General features: G+C 38.4%; 1 protein-coding gene across 3 annotated transcripts in view; it reads right to left on the reverse strand.

The window, feature by feature from the left end:
- The window catches only part of CNTN4 (contactin 4), a 1,026,926-nt gene that overhangs the window by 768,683 nt on the left and 231,276 nt on the right, over nt 1-26,967 (reverse strand). For all 3 annotated transcript variants that reach the window (XM_061396381.1, XM_061396379.1, XM_061396380.1), the window contains exon 3: nt 10,299-10,354. The gene's annotated coding sequence lies outside the window, so the exon portion shown is untranslated. The remainder of the gene's footprint in view (nt 1-10,298; nt 10,355-26,967) is intronic.

Raw genomic sequence — 26,967 nt, forward strand, 5'->3', positions numbered from 1 at the left:
ACAGTTGTGCTGAGCTGCTTTCAGCTGGCGCTACAGAAAAATCACACTTAGCTGTAAAGAAGCTGTTGATTGCTTACACGGTTTCTGTGGCATGCCAGCTCTTCTTGCCAGCCTGCTCTTCCTTATCAAAGAGCCAGAGTTCCAAGTGAGGTGAGAATCCCACTTGACAAGCAGACATAAGCCATTTGGGGAAAATACAAATTAAAAGGCTCCAAGATAGAAATAGAAGCATTAGCAGCAGGAAGTGTCTTGGGGATACATTGTGTCAGATTACATAGGGGAATTGGGAGAATAAGTGAGTCACAGCCTCCCAGTGGATAAACCCTGCTGTGTCAGTAGCTGGGCAGCCTCAGAAACTGTATGAGCTATTTAAAGGTGCCAGCAGCAGCAGCACTGCCTCAATGCCTTCAAGTTAGGATCTGCTTAGCAACATCCTTGAATCATGCACAGTTTGCACATTTCTCAAGCCACTTTAGCATTTGTCCTAACTTCTGACCCATTATTCCAGGCATCATAATGGAATTTCAAGGAATTAGAGACATTTTGTCTAATATCACCCAGTCATTCAGTCAATGAACTTAAACTACAATGTTGATTTCAAAGAGTTTCTTTTTTTTTTTTTTTAATAGTATCAATATGCTGTCATGGGACATATTTGGTCAATGTCCAGGGTGAGAAATCTCAGTTTTAAGAAAGAGAGGCCCTAATGGGTTTCCCTGGTGTCTCAGATGGTAAAGAAAGAGAGGACCCCTCACAGCAGCCTGGGCAAAAAGTTAGTTCACTGGAAGAACAGAAGGAATCTCAGAGAACCTGCAGCTATGAAGTACAGCCAGGGTAAAACCACAGCGAACAGGTCAGGGGCAAAGGTGCTACCTTTTCTCTATTTCAGGGACCATGTGATCACAGGTCTCTCTCTCACCATCTCTGACATGTTGTTTTCTTTATCCTTTTCGGATTCTTCTTTCTGTGTTAGTATGTAGTGAGTTAAAATAGCTCAAGATTAGCATGATTCACTGGTTCCTTTGTTCAGGTCTCATCTAGACTCTGTGTCCTCATGAGAAATTCCTCAAAGAGAAAAATCTCCTGCTCCAGTCACTCCGTGGTACAAGGAGACACCTGGACTTCCTTTCGGTCGGGGCTGTGGCAGCTGGATACTTCTAAGTGAAATCGGGGCTGTATACTCGGCAGACAACCCAAAGATTTCTTTTGTAAACAAATTGCCTTGAATGTTCAGTTCTGATCTGACTCAAATTATAGCCAGGACGTTTATCCCTGGTTAATGTATAATATGAGCACTTAACACCAGGTGAGCCACTTCCTCACTGCCTTCTAAAACTCCCATCAGTAGCTGCCTGTGTGGTTTTTACTTTGTAAAAACCAGGGCTTCTTGACTGTTAATCCTGTATCAAAGAAAATTCAATATAAGACACAGGGTTTCCATTTTCTATTGTTTAATGCATTTCCAGCTATTGGGAAAGAGTGGGAGGGGGTCTCCAGATCTGGTCATTAACTAGTTACAGCAAAGTACTTTACAGTTTAGAGAGTCTGAAAGGACATAAGAAGATCCTGAACTAACCCCCTTCCATCGACACAAGGGATCGCCAGCTACATATAGAATAATCCCCTTGGAAAGAGACCTGAAAGCTGGATGAAGAGTCTCCAGAGCAAACGGTAAAAGGACAGCAAGAACACAGCAGGAAAGGCAGTGATAAAGGCTCAGCAAGAAAAATTCACACCCCAGTCAGATCAATTCACAGATGGGAGCAATTACAAAAGTGTGGTTATTTTCCCTGGAGAGTAGGGGATTTGAACTCCACAAACACCCTAATGGCTAGATCCTGCACAACGGAGATGAGCCCCTTAAACCCCTGGATTTGAAAACCAAAGGGGCACATGCTCAAGAAAATATAAAACTACAGGGAACAGAAAATCTGCTTTATAAAAGGCTCTTGTGCAGAATCACTCAACACGAACAACAGCATAACACAAGATTGGAAAGTATGTGGGCGGTAGGTGAAAGGAATCCACATCTCATCTTGAAGGATCTGCCTGAGAGGCGGGTACCAATTGGGCCCCTCTTTGGGGACATGATCTCAAGCCACCCCAAGACTCAGTTTGGAATTCTACTGTCTTCCCCAGGTTCAATGCACCCCATGGAAGAAAATGAAACCTGAAGCTTTTGCTAAACTTAAGTATATGACCTAATGGTATACTACTCATGAGCTGTAGGAAATTAACACTGGTCTGGGACACTTTACATCCCAGGACCTTGGTAGAAGCAAAAGCAAAACCACTTCTATGTCATGGTTTCACAACACAACATCCACAGCATTCTCACATGAAAAAAAATAAATCTAATGTGAGCTCACAATATAAAAAGACAGACTATATATATGAGGGGGGAAAAGCTATGACAAGAATGAATCTACTAACACAGTAAAAAGGATATGCAGTGTAAGCACTCACAATGAAAAAAGATCATGGACATGAATAGAAAGTAAGAGTTTGGAAAATGTTAGAAAGGAATTGAACCCACAAGAAAACAGCAGAACATTATAAAAGATACACAGAAAGATAGAAACAAAATAGAAGTTCCAGGAAAAAAAAATAGAAAATTTAAAAGCCAACAAACATTTTAAATTGCAATTAAGTGCTTTTAACAAATATTCTTTATTTTCAGGCAATTGTTAATACTGCATTATCTGCCTTCTTCAGAGTCATCCATGGCCTTGTGACTTTGGCAATGAAATGTAAATAAAAGTGACACATGTCCTTCATGAGAAAGTTTTCAGACTTAGTTCATGATCCCACAGGTCCTCTGCGTTTGGCCTCAGCACTTATGGAGTCATTTCCTGACAGTGATTCCATCAACATGAATGGAATATGATGAGCAAAGCTCCCACATTAACTCACACTGGGTATATAACATGAGGGAGAAATAAACGTTTGTTGTTTTTGCCCATAAGACTGAGGAGCTGTTTGCTAGTGCAGCATAAATTTGCTATTTTGATTGATACAAATGTCAAATAACAAAGTAGACACTGATAAAGAAAGAATTTTTGAAAATTGGAGGAGGAAATGACAGATTTTCCCAAAAAGCAAAATGGTGATATAAAGAAACAAACACTGAAAAGAATAACTAGGCATTATAGACAAGAGAAATAAATGGTCCAAAAATGTCTATTAAGATATACAACAAAGGACAATGGAAAAGATGTTAGTGTCAATACTCAAATGCTGAATGACAATTTTCCAAGATTGAAAAAAGGAACATGACCTCAGATTGAAAGTAAGGCATCGCATGAGCAAAACTAAAAATAAGTGCTTAATTGGGCAAATAATAATGAAACTTCAGTACTCCAAACACAGAAAATCTTAAAAAGAAACAAAGAAAAAGATCACCTATAAAAGATTATCAGTGTGACTAACAGAAGACTTTAAAATCCACAGTAAATAAAGAGTAGAAAACAACAGCATAGTATCTTCAAAGTATTAAGAGGAAAAAATTGGCAACTAAGAATTCCAATCCTAGTTCAATATCACTCCAAAATAATGGTTTAAAAAAAAATGACATTTTGTGATAAACAAACACAACTTAACACTAAGAGAAACCACAAAAAAATGTTTTGTGGGTGTATTAAGTAAAAGGACGGAGAAGGCAATGGCACCCCACTCCAGTACTCTTGCTTGGAAAACCCCATGGACGGAGGAGCCTGGTAGGCTGCAGTCCATGGGGTCACTAAGAGTTGGACATGACTTAGCGACTTCACTTTCACTTTTCACTTTCATGCATTGAAGAAGGAAGTGGCAACCCACTCCGGTGTTCCTGCCTGGAGAATCCCAGGGATGGCAGAGCCTGGCAGGCTGCCGTCTATGGGGTCGCACAGAGTCGGACACGTCTGAAGTGGCTTAGCAGCAGCAGCAGTAAGTAAAAGGAACTTGAATAATAAAGATTAGGAAACTAGAAACAAATGATAAATGGGTAAATGAATAGGGAATTCTATGTAAGTGAAACCTTAACTATATTAAATATAACTATAAGAATCACTAACTGAAAAAAAAAATCAACTTTCCATAGTATTTTTCTATGTATATGAGAAAAATGTGGAACTTTGTGTGGTATAGTTAGAAATAAAGTATTTTAGGTTTTATGTAAGAACATTATTAAATTTTGCATTGCCAATATACAAATAGAAACATAATAAGAAATCTGAAATAATCAAACAATAGTGGAATAAAAGAAAAATTAGTTGCTCCATTAGAATTCAGAAAAGAAGAAATATGCAGAAACAAAACATCTCACACAAAGTATGCTGACACAAAATAAGACAGTGGAAAGAATGGAAAGATTGTTTAAGATTCAAAGCAAGTGTGAACTTTTAAACTCCTCTGATACATGAGAAAAACCATACATTAAAAAAAATATAGCTACATGCTACTAAAAGAAGACACACCTAAAATGACTGGTAAGGACTGGAAACAAACTAGAAACGGAACCCCTGGCAAATATTAATTTAAATAAGGGAGGAATTTTAATCTTAACATGATATGAAATAAATATGTCAAAAAGCATTACTGAGAAAGGAAGAGTATCATTCCCTAATATCAAAGGGTCAATTCATTATGTGAAAAGAAGTCTGATACCTGCATCTCTTTTATCTCCTGCATTGCAGGTGGATTCTTTACTGCTGAAGTACCACCTGCCACCGCTACTAGATATCAAACTAAGAATTTGAGGGTATATATATATATATATTTTTTTTTTTAATTTGCCACCATAACTCTAGGCCCTACTGAAGATGCTGGCTTACAGTGACCTACCAATAAATACTTGCTAAGAGGCAAATGATACAATCTCAGCTATTCTGACTACTCACCATAGCATAATCCTTTCCATTATCCACAAGGAAAAGCAGAAAGCAACCACTGTTTCAAATGGAGCAATTCACACAGTCATTTTTTCATAATGAAGATTAAACAATTCTGCTTAATGTTACAACGTATAGTATACTTCACTGAATAACTCAATTATCTTCTATATCCCCACACTATGATTTTAACTTCAATTTCCAAAGATAAAACCAAAGCTAAAAAAAAATCTCTACAATGTTTAAACAGAAAAAAAATCATAGATAATAAAAATGATAGACAATTGAATCATACATTTTCAGGCAGCAGTTTATTTTCTTACTGGCGACAACACTGACTTGCATTCAGAAGCACGTGCACAGACACATTTTAATACAAGGCCATGGGGATGTGTTCTCTGAGTTCTGACATCACCCTCATGGTATGCTAATGCTCCTCTCAGCACAGGTAATGTTACTTCTGCGAGGGAAGGCTCTGTCAACTACTATGAGGAACACAGGAAGCATAAAAATCATGTTTCTCTGTTAAATGTTCCCCTGCTTTATCGAAGTCCCTACGGGACTGATTAAATTCATTAAGTGATAGCAGAAATTCTAGCCGTGCTTTTCTTTCTGGCCAAGATGCCTGTGGAGTGGGCGTTGGGGATGTGGGAGGGTAACTGTGGAAAAGCTGAGTTGCCAAAAATCGTGTTGCAGCCTAATACTTACAACCAAGTAACACTTATTAAAATACATTAATTATATAATATTACAAGTCTATTTTACTTATATATATAAAACAGAGGAACTGTTTTGTAACTGGCACCATGGTAAATATTTGACATTTGGTCTTCCTATGTTTTACAATTGGAGAAGGAGATGGCAACCCACTCCAGTACCTTTGCCTGCAAAATCCCATGGATGGAGGAGTCCGGTAGACTACGGTCCATGGGGTCGCAAAGAGTCAGACACGACTGCCACTACAATGGCCATTAGTACCTTTATATTATTGTTAGAGGAATGTGTGGCTACAGAAGATGCAGTTGGTGAATTTTAAACATGAACCCATCTCTGACCCCATCTCTCAATGGATTAAACCATGAATTTTTTTAAATTTAAATTTATTTATTTTAATTAGAGGCTAATTACTTTACAAAATTGTATTGGTTAGAAATCTGACTTGATCTTTGGTTTTGGAGGGCACAGCAGGACTTTAAGGAAAACTGTGTTTGTTGATTTGAGTGACAGCCCAAGGAGTCTACTTATTCTGTTACACCCCCTACTCACCATATTTGAAAGAAAAATTTTGTCTTCCTAAAACATGAATTTCATATTTTATTACTTCACTGATATTCACGTAGCATAAAAAGAGTTGGAAATGACTGAGCGACTGAATAACAACAACCATAAAATTTGGGCCAATGCACAAGACATGAGATGTTGGTTTGATCCCTGGGTTGGGAAGATTTCCTGGAGAAGGGGATGGCAACACTTTCCAGCATTCTTGCCTGGAGAATCACCCAGACAGAAGAGCGTGGCGGGCTACAGTTCACAGGGTTGCAGAGGGGGACATGACTGAAGTGACTGAGCAAGCACATAGGATAAAATTCACCATTTACTGTACAATTCAGGATCTCTTAGCATATTCACAGGGTTGTGTCACCACCACCACTATCTGACTCCAGAAAATGTTCATCACCCAAGAAAGGACACCGTGGGCTCACTCAGTTCAGTTCAGTTGCTAGTCGTGTCCGACTCTTTGAGACCCCATGAATCGCAGCATGCCAGGCCTCCCTGTCCATCACCAACTCCAGGAGTTCACTGGGACTCACGTCCATCAAGTCAGTGATGCTATCCAGCCATCTCATCCTCTGTCGTCCCCTTCTCCTCCTGCCCCCAATCCCTCCCAGCATCAGAGTCTTTTCCAATGAGTCAACTCTTACTAGCAGCCACTTCACATTATTCTCTTTCCATAGTTCTTGGAAACCACCAACATGCTTTCTGTCTCTATCATTTTTTCGATTCCAGAAACTTCATATAAATGGATTCGTATAATATGGAGCCTGTTGTGCTTCCTTTTTTCATTTAGTATAACGGTTTCAAAGTTCATCCATGTTGTAGCATGTGTTGATATTTAATTTTCCTAATCTATTTAAATTAATATCATCCAAAAGAAGATGACAATTAAGTGCATCAACCCAGAAAAACTATTTTCTTCAATTTTCTTTGTGTGTACAGGTTAGATGGAATGTTGTGGTTTTAACAAAGGAACTTCATGCAAGTTCATACACAATATTATAGTCTCCATTTCTCCATTTTACAGGTGGGGGAGAAAAGAGTTTTGGAGAGATTAGTTTATCTGTTTGAGTATTTGAGCAGGAAATTAAGCACAGAGGTCTGAATACAAAACCTAAATTACTTTCACTTAGTTGGTAGATATACAAAAGGAACAACAAAATGGTTCAGTGACCAAACCTATCGTCTTTGCTTTGTACGAGACAAACTCTTAGAAGTCGAGCTTTTATTTTGTTTTGTTTTGTTTTAGTCGCTAAGTCCTGTCTGACTCTTCGCAACTTGATAGACTGTAGTCCACCAGGCTCTTCTGTCCATTGGGTTTTTTACTGGAGTGGGTAGCCATTTCCTTCCCTAGGGGATCTTCCCAATCTAGGGATCAAACCCCCGTCTTCGGCAGGCAGATTCTTTACTACTGAGCCACCAGGGAACTCGAGTGCCTGCCAGGGCCATATAGATAGCAAATGATGTGGCATGATGAACTGAAGGTAGAGGAGGGCATCTGCTGCTCAAATAAGCCCTCATGCCACCTGGGAATGCAGGCTCAGGGTAGAAAATAATCTGATTTCTTCTAAGAGAATCTGGAAATCATCATTGCATGTGAAATCTAATTTTCAAGTGTTAGCAACAAATTAAAATTTGTTTTTCTTTTTGAAATTAAAAGAAAAAGAGAGAGAAAATGCATGAACCAAAGCACACTATTTTGCAGCTGTTCTGTTCCACAGGCTACAATTAACAGATAACAAAAGGCCAAGGCACCAGAGGGTGCCAGGGCCCTCTGTAAGACAGGGACAAAGGAGAATGAGGAAAATTTGAGGAAAGGTGACCCTCTGCCTTTCAACATTAATTCTGAACATGCCCAACCACTTAAACCTTTAAAGACAGAAAATTAGAATAGAAAAGATGTCATTGAATCCTTCATTCTTTCCATGAATAATTACTGAGTCATCCTTCATGCATGTACTGTTATATTCTAGGAATACCATAATGTACAATAAGATGTAACCACTGGCATCAGAGTCCAAGGTGGGACAGTAAGGTAATTAGGCAAGCAACTGCAGACACTGTGATTATCATGTCATTCATATTGATGTCAGCAGCCTATAGAAGCTTAACTCAGGCAAGGAAAACATAGAAGGCTTCCTGGAAGAACTGAGCTTTCATTTAGTGATAAATGAGTTGATCACACAAAGATACGAGAAGGGAGATGATGGACAAAAGGGCTGTTCCTGGAAGAAGGCCTACAATGAGCAAAAGCAAGATAGAAGATGAGATATTTAAACAATTTAAAGAAATTCAGGTTGGAAGAACCTACATTGGAAAGTGTGGGGTGGGAGAAAGAAAGGTAGACAGCTAAGCAAGGGCCAAATAACGTTGAAACTTCTGAAGCCGTGTTAAACATTTGGAATAGATCCAAGGAAAACAGGGAACAGTGGCAGATTTGTAGGTGGTTCTGTAGGTAGATTACATTTAGAACGTGATTTAAGATCACTCCTACTGCCTGAGGAGGTAAAAATAGTAGTTCACAGCAAGTGTGAGAATGCTCGTATCTTGGAACAAGGCCAGCTCCCTAAGAAGAAGCCTGGCTCCCCTGGAGGATGAGAGACCACAGGGAGCAGAGCTTCCCCTTCCCAACCTACAAACTGACCTCAGACACACAGACACACCCAGCAAACTGTGGGAGTCTATTTTGTAACAGAAGACCTACCTAGCTGACCTTACAGACTCATGAGAAATAATAAATGGTCACTATTGCAAGCCACTGAATTCTGGGGTGACTTTTTACAGAGTAAGAGTTAATTGGTAAAAAAAAAATACCTTAGTTAATCTTGGCTTATGAAACTCATCTGGGAAATCAAATTAAATAATTTTTTTCTATATATTTTTTCAATAGAGAGTGTTAAGAAAATTCCCTGAGACTCAAGAGTATGCATTAATATTACCCAATGGTATCAACCCCTATACTGAATCACAGAATATTTTGTTTTCTATTGCTGGGGAGGCAATTTGGCCATCAGGATCTCTTGATAATTATTACATCTGTTAAAGTGACTCAGCTTTTTATTTTCTATACAGCAATGCAATGAGATTTTCCTCTGCCACCATCCTCCAGGCTAGCACTTTTCCCCATGAAGGTCTAGTTAACCATAGTTAACTTCAATATCACTCTTGCCACTTTTAAGGGCCAGGTCCTACTATGGGTGAACAATATCCCACAAAAACGTATAGTGAAATCCTAATCCTGAGACCCATGAATGTGACCTTATTTGGGAAAGGGTCTTTGCAGATGTAATCAAGTTAAGATGAGGTCGTATTGGACTAGGATGATGAAGAGGGAATATAGACCCAAACACACATGGGGGAGAAACCATGTGAAGGCAGAGACTGAAGTGATGCAATTACAAGTTAGGGAACACCAAAAGTTATCAGCAACTTCTAGAAGATGGAAGATGCAAGTGAGAATTTCTCCTTTAAAGCTCTTAGAGAAAGCACAGCCCAGCCTACACTTTGATTTCATTCTTTTCTACTCAGGGAGAAAATAAATTTCCATTAAGTCACCCAGTTCATGGTGCTTTGTTACAGCAGTCTTAGGAAACTAAAAACAGTTAAGTTTTACTTGTATATATCTGTATCTTTCATAAAGGAAAAAAATATGAAGTTCAAGACAGAGGGGGCAAGTGTAGACAGAGGGGGGACGCATGATAGTAACTTATAACACTCATGTTTTACCCCTAAAAAACTTCAATTTTAATGCCTCAATATTTGCAGATCTCACTAACTTAGTATTTTGAAGATCTGACTGAAAATGTCCTCTCCATAAGTCATGGGCAAAAATGCAACAACCTTCATTTTATTCCCAATACTTTTTCCATGATGCCAAATTCTGAACTTTTTAAATTATCATATTAATTTGAACCACCAAATATCTGCCTCAAGTATCTTCTCCAGAAAGAACCCAGAGAGGGTACAACTTCCTATTTTCAAGGTTCAAATTTGTATGACTTCGCTACTTTTGTTAACTTCAACTTTCAGAAAAACATAAAAAATTATCTCACTGTATCACTCTAAGGAAAGAATCTAATGTTTCCAGAGTAACTAAGGATGCTAATCCAAGGTGAAATACAAGTAAGAAAAAGTTTTCCCTTTTGGGAAGCTTACCTTTTAGGGTAGATCTTGGGACCACATGCTGTGGCGTTACTATATGTCAATGATTCCTAGAATTAAAAAAAATAACATACAAATAAATACATTTTTCAAGGATAAATATTCTTATATGTAGTTAATGCTTAACAATTTCCATTCTAAACAAATTAGAAGGAAATAAAAATTAAATACAGTTGGTACGGATTTCAGGCTTGATAGAATGGCCAAAATTAGGAGACAAGAGTTTGGGTTCTATGCTTTGTATCTCACTAGCTGTGTGACCTTTTTTTTTTTTTTTTCAAATGTATTCTTTTTATTTATTTATTTATTTTTACTTTACAATATTGTACTGGTTTTGCCATACATCAACATGCATCCGCCACGGGTGTACACGTGTTCCCCATCCTGAACCCCCTCCCACCTCCCTCCCCATACCATCCCTCTGGGTCATCCCAGTGCACCAGCCCCAAGCTTCCTGTATCCTGCATCGAATCTGGACTGGCGATTCATTTCTTATATGATATTATACATGTTTTAATGCCATTCTCCCAAATCATTCCCATCCCCTCTCCCACAGAGTCCAAAAGACTGTTCTATACATCTGTGTCTCTTTTGCTGTCTCGCATACAGGGTTGTCGTTACCATCTTTCTAAATTCCATATATATGCGTTAGTATACTGTATTGGTGTTTATCTTTCTGGTTTACTTCACTCTGTATAATAGGCTCCAGTTTCATCCATCTTATTAGAACTGATTCAAATGAACTTTTTGTAAAACATGTATTTTTAAAAAATTTTAATTTTATCAAGGTAACTGTGATTGTTAACACTATACGTTTCATGTATACATTATACTTCTACTTTCGTATGCCCACCAAAAATCCAAGCTCATCACCACAAATTTACTTTCTGTCTGTCACCCTTCACCCATTTTGCCCTCCCCATGTCCCTCTCCCAACTGGTAACAAATTTTAAAAGACACATGCACCGCTACATGCACCGTTTGTTCCAGCATTATTTTAAATAGTCAAGGAATAGAAACAACCTAAGTGCCGGTGAACAGATGAAAGGATAAAAAAGATTCATATACAATGAAACACCACTCAGCCATAAAAAAAGTGAAATCTTGCCATTTGCAACAATGTGGATGGACCTTGAGGGTATTAAGCTAAGTAAAATAAGTTAGAGGGAAGAAGACAAATCTGTATGACTTCACTCATGCTTTATATATGGGATATTAAAAAAACTAATAACACATAATAAATGAACAAACCAAATCAAACAGGCTGCCTGACTTGCTGTGTAACTCCTGAGCAGTCGTTTCACCACTTGATGGCTTCTTAGTAATAACAATTTTAGAAGCCTGCGATATTCTAAGGTATTCAGATTCAGTAAGAGTGACCATTTCCTAAGAAAATATGTTACAAAGTGATTTAAATAATGAAAAACAACTAGGAGGCATGCCACTGTTTTTGTTCATTTTATGATTATGTAAAATGAATGCAACAACAACAAAAAAAAATGAATGCAACAAAACTCTTCCAATAAATCTGGCATTATGTATGCATGCTAAGTTGCTTCAGTAGTGTCTGATTCTGTGCAATCCTATGAATAGTAGCCCACCGGGCTTTTCTGTCCATGGAATTCTCCAGGCAAGAACACTGGAGTGGGTTGCTATTCCCTTCTCCAGGGGATCTTCCTGACCTAGGGATCGGGATTGAACCCAGGTCTCCTGCACTGCAGGCAGATTCTTTACTGTCTGAGCCATCAGGGAAGCCCACAAATATATATATATATATATATTTATATTTCTGTATATATATTTGTAGCTTCATGTCTATGTGTATGTGTCTATCCTCCAACTTTAATTCTGAGTAATATAACTATCTTTTTATAATTGAAAATATCATTTTATGTGTGTGTGTGTGTGTATATATATATATATTTAGGCCACTCAGAGGTATCTTTAACTATAAAATTCTAGTCTAATTTACATTTAAACATATCATATTTGATTGAGATAGAAATATAATCTTTTCTTGACTAGCCATAAATACCTTATCACTTCTTAAGCTTACACTATTGCCTGGTGGGTACCATAATAGTCATCACTGTGTTAAGTTTCTTAATACCTTTACTTTCAAGTCAGTATCAATGAGTCTGGAAGGTAAGAACCAAAATCTTTATTTTGTTTATATATTAGAAATGGAATTTTTATTTTTTTCTTTACTTTCTTAAATATTCTCAAAAAATAAAGAGCCACAAATGATTCTAACAAATCTAAGGCAGTGCTTCCTGTGAAACAAACAAATCCTATAATTAACTTAACCATGCATCATAAATACATCACTTTTTGATTTTTTAAATATGGTTGGTCATCAGCTGTATATATATGTGTGTGTGTATCTCAAACCCTAATTTTCTTATACTAAGGATACCCACTGATAAGAAGGTAAACCTCTATTTACAGTTACTGGCACTATATACAACTTCAGACCACATCAAAAACAACAGCTAAAATGAGAGTTATCCTAAAAACAAAAATGGGAAAACTGCAGGCAAGGCTTCATTCTTTATTTTCAATTATTACTAGGATCTTGGCATTTATATATATATTTTCTTTTCTTCCAGGATGAAAGTAAAGATTACAATTATCCACTGGAATGATACAGTCTGAAATGAAAGCAGACTAACTTCATTCATTAAATTATAATTATGTTCCTCTTGTTTAAAAGCACAAGCTCTGAGGCAGCTGCCTGGGATGGGATGCTGGTTAAATTATTTACTAGCCACGTGATCATGAGCAATTCGTTAATTGGTACAAGCCTCAACTTCACCTACAAAGTGGGGAGGATAATGCTATTCAGCCTCAAAGAACAGATGAAAAGTAACATAATGTAATCCAGTTCTCAGTCCACTACTTGGCATATGGTAACCAGTGACTCTATAGTAACATTGTTAAGAGTCTCCCATCCATTATGAAGAGTCTCAGGAGGGATGTGTATACACACAAAAAATGCAGTCAGTATGTAAAATCTACACATACTTCAAAGAATTCCCCTCCTTATCCACACTACTTGGTTCAAAACTCTTCCCTTCCATTTTAGGAACTGTTCCCTAAGGGCACTTTTATCTAAAGAATTTACCTGTTGGATGGGCTAACATCATGAATACCTCCATCAGATTTGTTAGATGCCATGAAGCAAAAGATGACGCCAGAGACTGGAAAGCAGGATGGAAAGGTTGGAAAGTAAAGAGTAATATCTAAGATTTATCCACAAAGGTCTATGAACACCTCAGTAGATATAGAGGTGTTAGCCTTATTGAATAGCCTTATTTAAAAGGTGTTAAAGCCTTATTTAAAAGTTAGAATGTTTGTTTAATTCTAATTGGAATGAAATTTGACTAAGCAGATTCTTATCAGGTATAGAAGGGATTTAGTTAAAACTTCCCATCAGATGTGCCAACATACAGAGATAAACCAGGTAGAAAATACCTAAGTAGATTCCTTCAAATGGGTTAAAATCACAAGAATTACTGAATACCACCTTTGTGCTGCTTTATTCAAGCAAAAAAAATGACATTCATGCTAGTTGATTGTACAACAGCCTCTCCCTGGACAAGAACACATGGAAAGGCTTTCATTCCATTCACCTTTAAGTGCAGATTTCCCATGCATACAAAGCTAATACTAATTTTATTCCCACCTTACACTGTTTTTATAAAGGCAGAATGAGATAATCTATGGGGGGAAAAAAAGTGTCCAGCACATCATATGCTTAAAGTATTTATTTTTAAAATTAGTGAAAATTTATTAAATTTTCCAATATTATATCCTTGTCCTTGCTGGCTCAGACAATAAAGAATCTGCCTGCAATGCAGGAGAACTGGGTTCAATTCATAGGTCGGGAAGACCCCCTGGAGAAGGGAATGGCTACCTACTCCAGTATCTTGCCTGGAGAATTCCATGGACAGAGGAGTCTGGCGGGCTACAGTCTATGGGGTCACGAAAAGTCAAACATGACTGAGTGACTAACACTGTCATTTTCACCATCCTTGTCACTTACCTGCTGCTGTAATAAGTTTAAGTTACATTTAAATTTTAATGATGGCTTTTATTAGGAACTCCATAAAAAGCACATGTGAGAACAGACAGGAAATTAATACATGAAGAAATGAATAAATAGATGAATCTACCTCTGCTTAGAAGGATTGGACAAATCCGAGTTTTGAACAAAATCAGCTGGTATAAACATAAATGCACCAGCTATATCACAATACAAAAGAACCAGAAATCCATGAATAAGTGTAGACATTCTTGGCAAAAAGCAACTATGAAGAAGCAGCAGCTGGAAAGCCTGGGTCAGAAAGGATTATTTTAATCTAGAGAACAAAATGTCCTGATCTACACCCTGCTCAATTATTTAGAACTAAAATGTATGCTGGTAATTTATTCAGGACAAAAGAATCCTTCCCAAGTGACAGTTTGCTATTGTTCAGTCATCAAGCCATGCCAACTCTTAGTGACCCCATGGCCTGCTGCACACCAGCCTTCCCTATCTTTCACTGTCTCCCAGAGTTTGCTCAAACTCATGTCCACTAGGTCAGTGATGCTATCTAAGCATCTCATCCTCTGCCGCCCTCTTCTGCTTTTGCTTTCAATTTTTCCCTGAATCGGGGTCTTTTCCAACAAGTCAGTTCTTCACATCAGGTGGCCAAAGTATTGGAGCTTTAGGTTCAGCATCAGTCCTTCCAAATGAATATTCAAAGTTGATTTCCTTTAGCACTGACTAGTTTGATTTCCTGGAGAAGGCAATGGCAACCCACCCCAGTACTCTTGCCCGGAAAATCCCATGGACAGAGGAGCCTGGTAGGCTACAGTCCATGGGGTCACTAAGAGTTGGACACGACTGAGCGACTTCACTTTGACTTTTCACTTTCATGCATTGGAGAAGGAAATGGCAACCCACTCCAGTGTTCTTGCCTGGAGAATCCCAGGGACGGGGAGCCTGCTGGGCTGCCATCTATGGAGTTGCACAGAGTCGGATACGACTGAAGTGACTTGGCAGCAGCAGCAGCAGCAGTTTGATTTCCTTGCAGTCCCAGGGACTCCCAAGAGTCTTCTCCAGCACCACAATTCAAAAGCATCAATTCTTTAGTGCTCAGCCTTCTTTATGGTCCAACTCTCATATCCTTACATGCCTACAGGGAAGACCATGGCTTTGACTGTACGGACCTTTATCGACAAACTGTTGTCTCTGCTTTTTAATATGCTGTCTAGGTTTGTCATAGCTTTCCTTTCAAGGAGCAAGTGTCTTTTAATTTCATGGCTGCAGTCACCATCTGCTGTGATCCTGGAGCCCCTCAAAATAAAATCTGTCACTGGTTCTACTTTTTCCCCTTCTACTTACCATGGAATGATGGGCCCAGATGCTGTGGTTTTAGTTTTTTGAATGTTGAGCTTTAAGTCACTTTTTTACTCTCCTCTCTGTTTTCTCCCTTTAGAGTCATATCATCTGCATATCTGAGGTTGCTGATATTTCTCCTGGCAATCTTGATTCCAGCTTGTGAGTCATCCAGCCCAGCATTTTGCATGACATACTCTGCATAGAACTTAAATAAAAAGAGTGACAATATACAGCTCTGTCTTACTCAGTTCCCAATTTTGAACCAGTCCATTGTCCCATGTAAGGTTCTAACAGTTGTTTCTTGATTCACATACAAGTTTCTCAGGAGAGAGGTAAGGTGGTCTGGCATTCTCATCTCTTTAAGAATTTTTCCCAGTTTATTTTAATCCACACAGGCAAAGGTTTTAGTGTAGTCAATGAAGCAGATGTTTTTCTGGAATTCCCTTGTTTTCTCTATATTCCAATGAATGTTGGTAATTTGATCTCTGGTTCCTCTGCCTTTTCTAAATCCAGCTTGTACATCTGGAAGTTCTTGGTTCACATACTACTGAAGCCAAACTTGAAGACTTCTGAGCATAACCTTGCTAGGATGTAAAATGAGCACAATTAACAGTAATTTAAGCATTCTTTGGCATTGCCTTTCTTTGGGATTGGAATAAAAACTGACCTTTCCCACCCTGTGACCACTGTTGTTTTCCAAATTTGCTGTCATATTGAGTGCAGCACTTTAACACAGTCATCTTTTAGGATTTTTACAGAGCTCAGCTGGAATTCTATCACCACCGTTAGCTTTGTAAGTAGTGATGCTTCCTAAGGCCCACTTGACTTCACACTCCAGGATGTCTGGCTCTAGATGAGTGACCACACCAAATAACTTTGGTTATTTTGGTAGTAAGACCTTTTGTATAGTTCTTCAGTGTATTCATGCCACCTCTTCTTAACCTCTTCTGCTTCTGTTAGGTCTTTCCTGTTTCTGTCCTTTATTGGGCCCATCCTTGCATGAAATGTTCCCTTGGTATCTTCAATTTTCTTGAAGAGATCTCTAGGCTTTCCCATTCTATTGTTTTCCTCTATTTCTTTGCATTGTTCACTTAAGAAGGCCTTCTTATCTCTCCTTGCTATTCTCTGGAACTCTGCATTCAGTTGAATATATCTTTCCCTTTCTCTCTTGCTTTTCACTTCTCTTCTTTCCTCAGCTATTTTAAAGTCTCCTCAGACAACCATTTTGCCTTCTTACCTTTTTTTTTTTCCCCTTAGGAATGGTTTTGGTCTCCACCTCCTGTACAATGTTACAGACTTTCTTTCACCTTCACTGGTCTCAGACAGGTATATATCTAGAAATAAACGTATATATGATCACCATCAGCTAGAAGTCTATGATGGCACTGAATCCTCCAGGGCAATATGCCTTTACATCAGTTCAGTTCAGTTCAGTCACTCAGTCGTGTCCGACTCTTTGCGACCCCTTGAATCGCAGCACGCCAGGCCTCCCTGTCCATCACTAACTCCCAGAATTCACCCAGACTCACATCCATCGAGTCAGTGATGCCATCCAGCCATCTCATCCCCTCTGTTGTCCCCTTCTCCTTCTGCCTCCAATCGCTCCCAGCATCAGTGTCTTTTCCAATGAGTCAACTCTTTGCATGAGGTGGCCAAAGTACTGGAGTTTCAGCTTTAGCATCATTCCTTCCAAAGAAATCCCAGGGCTGATCTCCTTCAGAATGGACTGGTTGGATCTCCTTGCAGTCCAAGGCACTCTCAAGAGTCTTCTCCAATATCACAGTTCAAAAGCATCAATTCTTCGGCGCTCAGCCTTCTTCACAGTCCAACTCTCACATCCATACATGACCACTGGAAAAACCATAGCCTTGACTAGATGGACCTTTGTTGGCAAAGTAACGTCTCTGCATTTGAATATGCTATCTAGGTTGGTCATAACTTTTCTTCCAAGGAGCAAGCGTCTTAATTTCATGGCTGCAGTCACCATCTGCAGTGATTTTGGAGCCCAAGAAAATAAAGTCTGACGCTGTTTCCACTGTTTCCCCATCTATTTCCCATGAAGTGATGGGACCGGATGCCATGATCTTCGTTTTCTGAATGTTGAGTTTTAAGCCAACTTTTTAACTCTCCTCTTTCACCTTCATCAAGAGGCTTTTTAGTTCCTCTTCACTTTCTGCCATAAGGGTGATCAGTGGTAAACAAACACATGGGCTCTGAAGTAAGATAAGGTTCTAAGCTTCACTGCTTTTCTGCTACATCAAGATTTGCTCAAGCAAATCTTTTAACCACTACCATCTCAGTTTCCTTAATTGAAAATCAAAAATACTATTAACCACCTTGAAAGATTCTTGTGACAATAAAAGGATATATGAAAACTATCAGGCATACAGCATGTATTCAATAAATTTTGTCAACTATTACTGCATTATTTGAACATTAAAAGATAGAGGAGGTGAAAGAGACACCATTCACTGACTATACATATTCTAAAAAGTCACTGTATTTAAATTGTTTCTCCTTACATCTATCCTCTTAAGTTATCAGTGGCATTTTCCATCACTGAATCAGTAGGTATTTCTTATAAGTGTTTACTTCCTTCTCAGGTATTTAAAACCCAACCTGAACTTTCCATGGGAGGTAAAAGTCATACAGATATTAAATTATCCATGTTTATTTCCACAATTTCCATTAGCTTGTGGCTTGATATAATTTAGTATTAAAATCCAGGTTATTACACTTAATACTATGCAACAGATTACATTTAAATGCATTTTCCAGTGGAAAGTGGGATGAATTTCTAATCCTGCTGTCTATCTACAAGCAAACAAATGGTCATTTGATGCTTTTGTCATTATCATGACGTACAATACCAACCACAGAGATCACTAATGGGTTCCCACACATACACTCAAGGTAAATAACAATACAACATGATACATAACAGGCTTTAGAGTTATTAAGAGATAATCACATCCCTGGGACCTTCGCTGGGCGCAGTAAGTGGCACTGCTAAAATACGATTATCTCTCGATAAAGAGGGTCCTTGCAGTTTTCACAAAGGGAGGAAAAAAAATTCATTACCATAGGGAAAATGTTCATTCATTATACTGAAACATAAATTTCACAATCTAAGCTAATGAAGAGGGCTCTCCCTGTGATGACAATATTACACAGTGTATGAGGCTTCATATCAAGGTTACGTAGGTACCATCACCTTGAAGAATCTTGGATATAAGAGCCATTTTCTGGAAGACTAATTTCTAGGGTCTTGACTACAAGATAAACAGGGCTGGAAGATGCTTAAGGGCCTAGAGATCTAATCTATTTGAGACTCAGAATAGCGATGGGAATGGCTTATGCAGCTTATCAGCTGTAAAGTTAGAGACTTGAGATACTAAGCTTCCAGAATTGTCCTAATGTAACATAATTAGACAAGATCACCTGAGGGTGTAGAGACAGATGTTTGGTTTCCACAAGGTCCCAGGACAAACAACCAGTGTTGAAGTAGGGAAGGGTGACAAGTGGATTTAGACTTAGGAGAGCAGGGAAAAGAAATAGGCATGAGTCATTGGCACTGTTTTCAAGGATGGAAAAAAGGATGGCACTGTTCTCATGGATTGATATACAAGATAGAGCATTACTGAAGGGTTCTAATAAGCAAGATAACTCTGCTCACCTAAAATTACTCCAAATGGTGCTATTTTCTGATCTCCCTAACTCACAAAAAATAGACAAAAGTTACCTACTTGAATCTCCATTTACTCATCAATAAAATGGGCTTTAAAAAAGCTCTCCTCAGAGTTACTGGGAAAAGTAAAGAAAATATTGAGTATGAAGATACTTACTCTGTACAAATAAAACACCCTATATTTATCATACATTATTATTTAGAAGGATTCATTACATAAACTTTAAAAATGGGGTGAGAATACATAATTTCTCAAAGGCTCTGCCAGTGGTATAACTTAAGCTTATTTGTATTAAATATAATATTAGTAAAGGATACATAACAATTAATTTATTGTAATATGCTTGGAATTATAAGCTTGGTATTTTGGTCCCAAAGATACTATCCTCAAAAAATATACAGTCTTAAAACATGTGCAAAGGTGTTATTGATCTTAGCAGTTTACTCTCAAAGAAATAAAAAATTCTATTGGTCTAAATCAGTGATTATTAAAAAGAGGCAACTTTGCATCCAAATCTAGAGATATTTTTGATCACCATAATTGGGGAATGGAGGTGGGGGTGGTTTGCTCTGGCATCTAGTAGGTAGATGACAAGAATGTTGCTAGACCTCCCATGAAACACAGGACCCTATTCTCTGTTCTAAATATAGACACTAAATGTTATCACTTAACTCATAATTTGAATGACCTGCATCATTAGGCACCCTCATCTACAATTCAGTGCTGTGATAAACTACCTCATCAGCCTCTATATCCTACGAATAGAGATGGAAAATAATTTTCTTTCAATTATTGAAGCCCATATCCAAATGCAGGCTCTTTAGCCCTTTAAATTTCCATTATGAACAATTATCGGTTTGACTAAATTCAATTCTGTCTTTCCCGATGGGAAACCATAGGGGAAGAGTCAATGTGTTGGCAATCTGCAAAACCAGAAAATGAAATTTGCAAGGGTTCACCATTATCACAGAAATTTGGCACAGCTGTAATGACAACCTGTCAGTCTCCATTCCCAAGTCATATATAACTCCAATGCCTGGCATTCCACCACAGTCTAATGTGTCACATTATGTGACATGATATGAAAATATATTAGACACTTAGAATTTTATATTTCCTATAAGTGCCTGCTCTCTATTTCAGTTATACCAACACAGGGGGAATAAAATACCTGTATTTCTGCCTAACAAACAGAAGACAAATGAAAGGAAGCCAGAATTGCAGAAAGTATTAATAACTATAGATGTCAGAGTCCAAATATTTTCACATGGATAATTTCATAAACTTTTAGATGAAATACAGTATGGAATAGTGGTTGAGAGTATAGAATATGGCTTTCAGAATTCAGATCTCCACTTTCTAGCTGAGTGGCCTTCAGGAAAATACTTCTCTGTGCCTTACCTTGTTACCTTCCTCGTGTATTAAATGAAGGTATTAATCCTATTGGCCTCACAGGGCTGCTATAACGATTATATAAATAAGTGTTTAGAAAGTGTTTAGAATCCTTCCTGACACACAGTAAAGACTGTGAAGCTATCAAGTGATTGTTTATAGTAAAAACAAACAACTTGATAAAGCAGAAGATATGATCCCATTTTACTGGAGAAATAACCTAAGTTCTACAAGTATAAGGAACTCTTCACAAATTCACTCTTTCCTTGAGTCTGCTCAGCACTGCCCTGTTTTCATAGCTGCATGGACCTCAGAGTGCTGCGTGACTGCTGTATGAGAGCTCAACTCCCGGAGCATGTTAAGAAGTACATAGCACACCACTATATGCAGCGGGCGACGCAACAGAGGGGTGGGGTGAAGGAAACAGTCTGGAGGCCTGAAAGGTTCAAAATCTGGTCCCTCCAGACAGAACTTTTGTTCATGGCCTTAAGTGACTTGTATATAAAGAAAACCACAGTAAGGGCTCTGACCTCCAATTTCAATCTTGAAAAATAACGGTTATAGGAAATCTCAGTTTTCAAAAATATGGTCATAAGACTTCGAGGGGCACACATCGTTATTTTTATTTTCAGAGCAGTTCAATATAAATCTATGGGCGCATGCATGCATGCATGTATGCTCAGTTGTGTCCAACTCTTTGTGACCTCACGGACTACAGCTCCCCAGGCTCCTCTGTCCATGGAACTCTTCAGGCAAGACTACTGGAGTGAACTGCTATTTCTAGGGCCAACCCAGTGATTGAACCTGCATCTCCTGTTCCTCCTGCATTGGCAGGCATATTTTTTACTACCACACCACCATGGTACCTAGTTAATGTGTGGGCAATTATTTACAGATTTGTTTTAATGTTTATTTTCCATTGATGACAAGTTTTGATCATTTATATTACTGGTGTAAGCATTTTTCAGATCCAGAATTAGTTTAAAAATCCATTAAATTCATAGAATATGTTAAATAGACAAGAGTAGAGATGGTATGCAGCTATGGTGAGGTAAGATATAGTAAGATAAGATAAGATATATGGTAAGATATAGTCAAAACTATGGTTTTTCCAGTAGTCATGTAAGGATGTGAAAGCTGGACCACAAAAAAAGCTGAGCACCAAGGAACTGATGCTTTCGAATTGATGTGCTGGAAAAGACTCTTGAGATTCCCTTGGACAGCAAGGAGACCAAACCAGTCAATTCTAAAGGAAATCAATCCTGAATATTCATTGGCAGGACTGATGCTGCAGCTGAAGCTTCAATACTTTGGCCACCTGATGTGAAGAGCCAACTCACTGGAAAAGACCCTGAAGCTGGGAAGATTGAAGGCGAGAGAAGAAAGGGACAACAGAGGATGAGATGGTTGGATGGTATCATGGATTCAATGTACATGAGTTTGAGCAAACTCAGGGAGATAGTGAAGGACAAGGAGGCCTGTTGTGCTGCAGTTCATGGGGTTGCAAAGGGTCGGACATGACTGAGTGATTGAACAACAACAATGGTAAGATATATTATCCTGGTACATAACTGTCCAAAATTTGAGGACTATTGATATTTGAAAGGGAAATTATATATGAATATGTGAGCCCAGAATAAAAAGGGTTTCAAAATATGGCCCTTGTTTTTCACCAGAAGCATCAATTTATCCTGGCTTTCCGGAAGAGTACTACTTTCCACCAATCATATTTGAGAACTGCATTCCTTTCCACATCTATTGCTAATTCATGGTCCAGAAAGAGATCTATGTAATAGTTTTCTTTAATGACATTTGCAGTAATTGCACAATGACATATCTTGAAAGGAAAACACAGCCAAAACAAAAGAAAATACAAAGCAAGACCATGGTTTTCTTCCCTAAGGAGGGAGAGACTTGCTGATGCAAAAAGACCAGTGTCCTCTGAACAAAGGGCTGCTGGATGCTAAAGCAAACCTTAAAGCTTGGTAAATGTTTACAATATCAGCAAATATTTTGCTATTATCATGAAGAACGAAATAGTAACTAGACAGCACAAAGGGGATGAAAGAAATGATATTTTATGACTTAGTGAATTGAGCTACACACACGATAATTTCCAGGATTGATTTCCTGTCTACTTTTGAAGCAAACAGCCATCAATTTGGAAATCCATGAAGAAGTACGTGAAGAATGCAAACATTTTCCTAGTCAGAGGCAAGTTTTTTTAGCATTCTTGAAAATAAACTTAGAACTTTACACACACAGACATACACCCTTTGATTCTGAGGACTGTATAGTTCATGCCAGCATGAAATTTCCCTAGTTCACTATAAATCAGTTATGACTTAACAAAACTCCAGGATAGGCACTCGGAGAAGGCAATGGCATCCCATTCCAGTACTCTTGCCTGGAAAATACCATGGATGGAGGGGCCTGGTGGGCTGCAGTCCATGGGGTTGCTAGGAGTTGGACACGACTGAGCGACTTCACTTTATTTTTTCCTTTCATGCACTGGAGAAGGAAATGGCAACCCACTCCAGTGTTCTTGCCTGGAGAATCCCAAGGATGGGGGAGCCTGGTGGGCTGCCGTCTATGGGGTCGCACAGAGTCGGACACGACTGAAGCAACTTAGCAGCAGCAGCAGCAGCAGGATAGGCACTGCTACTTTTGAAACCTATTGAAAAATCATTGTGGTGTCCTACATTTTCATAGGTAGGAAAATGCTTTATGTGTAGTCTAGGTCCAAAAAAGCTTGGTGAACTGGTAAAAGAATAGGTTTTTCAATTAGAGAAACACTGGTTCAAAGCTAGCTATCTCATTAACTCCTATATGACCAGAGGCAAAGGATTCTCTCTTAGCTTCAATTTCTGCATTTGTAAAATGAAAGCCATAGTAACTGTCAGCGCCTGGCATGTAATATTAATTCAAAGATCATGATGGTCACTCCTATCCTTACTCTGAGTGAAACTTTATTCCCTTGTTCTGACCTTAGAAAGAGACCAAGTCACTTAAATGAGTTCTCAACTAAGACGGTTATTCAAATTAGGGGTCAACTTTCCTTGACAGTTAGTATGTGCTAAAGTATATTTCCTTGATGATTTGCCTAATCCCTTAAAAATAATTATTTGACCTTTTCACTTTGTACCATGTTGTAATTTTCTAAAAAAAAAAAAGTTAAAATACTCTAGGAGAAATTCACATTTTTTTGATAGCCTGCTTCTATTAAGAAAAACACACAAAGAAATAATACTTCTAGTCATGTATTTTTATCTCTGCATTCAACTTTATTTATGTCTTATCTCATGCAGCTTTTGAAAAACCCCACTGCACATCTGTGAAATACTGAGAGTCACAGAGGCAAATACCATCTTAGTAATATAAAAATAGCTTTGATCTGACAGACCACCTGAAAATCTTGGCTATCCCCAACCAGGATCCCCTAGATCAGGTTTTGAGAAATACTGCAACAGGATGCCTTGGAAGCAGAGAGAAGCTACACCTCACTTAAACAGAGAGAGAAAAAGAAATAATAAAATACATGTGTGAACAACATTTAGGGAGTAGATGTCCAGAAAACAATTTTAGCTTAACTTTCTCTTCACAAGAGTAAATAAAAGAACTCTGCTTTGCAGGGGAATCACTCCTTGTAATTCGGTTTTCTGGCTGGTGGAATCAGTGAGGGTAGGGTGGGAGGACTGGATAGGGACTGGGTGACCCAGGCTGGTTCATCCCCCCTGAAAAACTACCTGGATGTAGAGAACACATAAGATTCAAGCAGATCCAAACACTTTTTCCTGAGTTTAATCTATGGGCTTTTGGGTGCAGGCTCAAGGATCTCAGAAGTCACCTGCCTCTATCCTGGCAATAGCCCCAGAGAAACAGAAGTGAGACCCACAGAGAGACACCTAATGAGAGCACAGTGTGAACCCCTGGATTCAACTATGGCTAAACTGAATCCAGGGAATGGCAATGATAAAATTAAAACTAAAAGAAAAATCCAGAAGAAAGCACATTTCTGGCCCAAACAGATAAACCCATAATATAAGTATGGACAAGTTTCCTAGTACATAAGCTTCTGGACTAGAAAATGGGAAAGTTCATGCCACACAGAATACAGACATCTGGTCCAGTACATAATACATGTATGTGTCAAAGACAAATAATCCCTTGGAAAAATTAATACAGGTACATCGTCTAACTATATGCTCCATTGTCATTCTCCTCTGTCCTCACTTTCTGCTCCAAAAACTAAGGCTTCCTGATCCAGGCCAAGGCTGATGTGCTGGAACTTCACACCAGAAACAGTGCTTCTTAACTAGTGGAAGCAATGTCCCTTCCCTACTAGAGAGCATGGGATAGTGTATGAGACATTTTTGACTGTCACAGCTTGTGGAGGGGGTTTTACTGTCATCTGGTGGGCAGAACCCAGGGATGCAGCTAAATATCCTCCATTGAACAGGACAGATTCCCAGAGCAAAATGTCAAACCTACTGAAGTTGAGAAGCTCATCTCAAGGAAATAACCTTGGCATGAGAATCATTTTCTATTTTCCCAGGCTAGTACTCTCTGAATGGCCAATGCACTATCTAGACTTCTAAACACATCTAGGCAATATTACAAAGCCCAGTATGAAGCTTTACTATTTCCCAAAGTTGTTTGTATTCATACCATATTGTTCACAGACTAAAGTGTTTTCATTTGAGTCAATGCACTAATGAAAATATACACAGATATATGAGTGTATAGGCACTTGCTTATTCAAACCAGGGTTTCAAGGCCATAGTTGCTTTGACCACAATGTTCTGGGCAGGTGGGTAGAAACTGAAAGAAATCATCAAAGAAACTTAATTTAATGGATGGATTATTTGTTGAGCTTCAGAACATGATCATTTGGTTTGAGGCACACCCTGAAAACAAAAAGAATGGGTGATCATTTCTACTGAGGAGATCTGATAAATGGAGGAAAAAGAGACATTTAAAAGTCTATACATATAGAATTCATGCAACTTGCAGCAGAATGACACTTCATGGGAACAATCTAAGCTTTTATTTACCAGCTTCCATGAACTTCCAGGAGACCATGGCAGGCAAAGATATTCTCCCAAATCCCACAGTTCCCATTCATTTCAAAATCCTCTCCTGTCTGTCTTTCTCTCCCCTTGTCATTTACAGTCTGTGCTCCAGAGACAGACTAATGGGGCTTGATTTTGTTACCCTAGCCAGCATTCCTACAGGATACTTCACCCTGCAATCATCATAGTGCCAGCAGTGCGTGTCTATGAAATTAAAATGGAAGAGATTGATTCTTCAGGTATGCGCTTGCTGCTATTGACAGTCACTCCAGATCAGTTCCTCTGAGGCAAGACAGCTCGTGCACAAAAAATACCTTTGCTTATCAAGCTGAGGCTCTGTGCCGGTGAGATGGCAATTTGGGGTCCATATGACAGCAGCCAGAGATGAGCTAGGGAGCTCAGGAGAGTGAATTCTGGTAATCCTGCAGAATTCCATTAATCTGAAATACACTAATCTGAAGCTTCAAATTCTTCTCCATTTTAAAGCTCAGGTCCACTTACAACATTACATAAACACAGGTGGTTCACCCAATAAAACTAAAAGACCCTGACAACAGCATGTTTCAGGCATTTAGATGTTCAGTACATCAGGATCTAAATTTGGGTTTTTTAAACCTTTAAACATATTTTGTTGTGGCAAAATAAATTTAAAGTAAAATTTGCTATGCTTAACTACTTTTAAAAGTACAAATCAGTGCATTAAGTAGATTTACCATGTTGTGCAACCATCTCCATTATCCATCTCCTGATCTTCCTCATCATCTCTAACAGAAACTTATATTCATTCAACAATCATTCTCTAGTCCCTGGTAAACTCTACTCTACTTTCTGTTTCTATAAATTTGACAATTTCAGGTGCCTCAGATAAGCGACACTTTTATCACTGTTTATCCTCGTGTGTGTGCCGGATTTCAGGTTCATTCATGTTATAGCATGTATCAGAAGTACATTCCTTTTACAACTTAATAATATGTTATTATATGTATAGGTATCATTTTGTTTAGCTATTCTCAATAATGCTGCTATCATCAAGGGTACAAAAGTACATGAGTCCCTTCTTTTAATTTAAAATTTGATTCATTTTAACTCTTTTAAACACATTATCTGACAGCTGCAAAGTTGCT

The sequence above is a fragment of the Bos javanicus genome, chromosome 22 (genome assembly GCF_032452875.1).
Source record: "Bos javanicus breed banteng chromosome 22, ARS-OSU_banteng_1.0, whole genome shotgun sequence".
NCBI classification, from domain to species: Eukaryota; Metazoa; Chordata; class Mammalia; order Artiodactyla; family Bovidae; genus Bos; species Bos javanicus.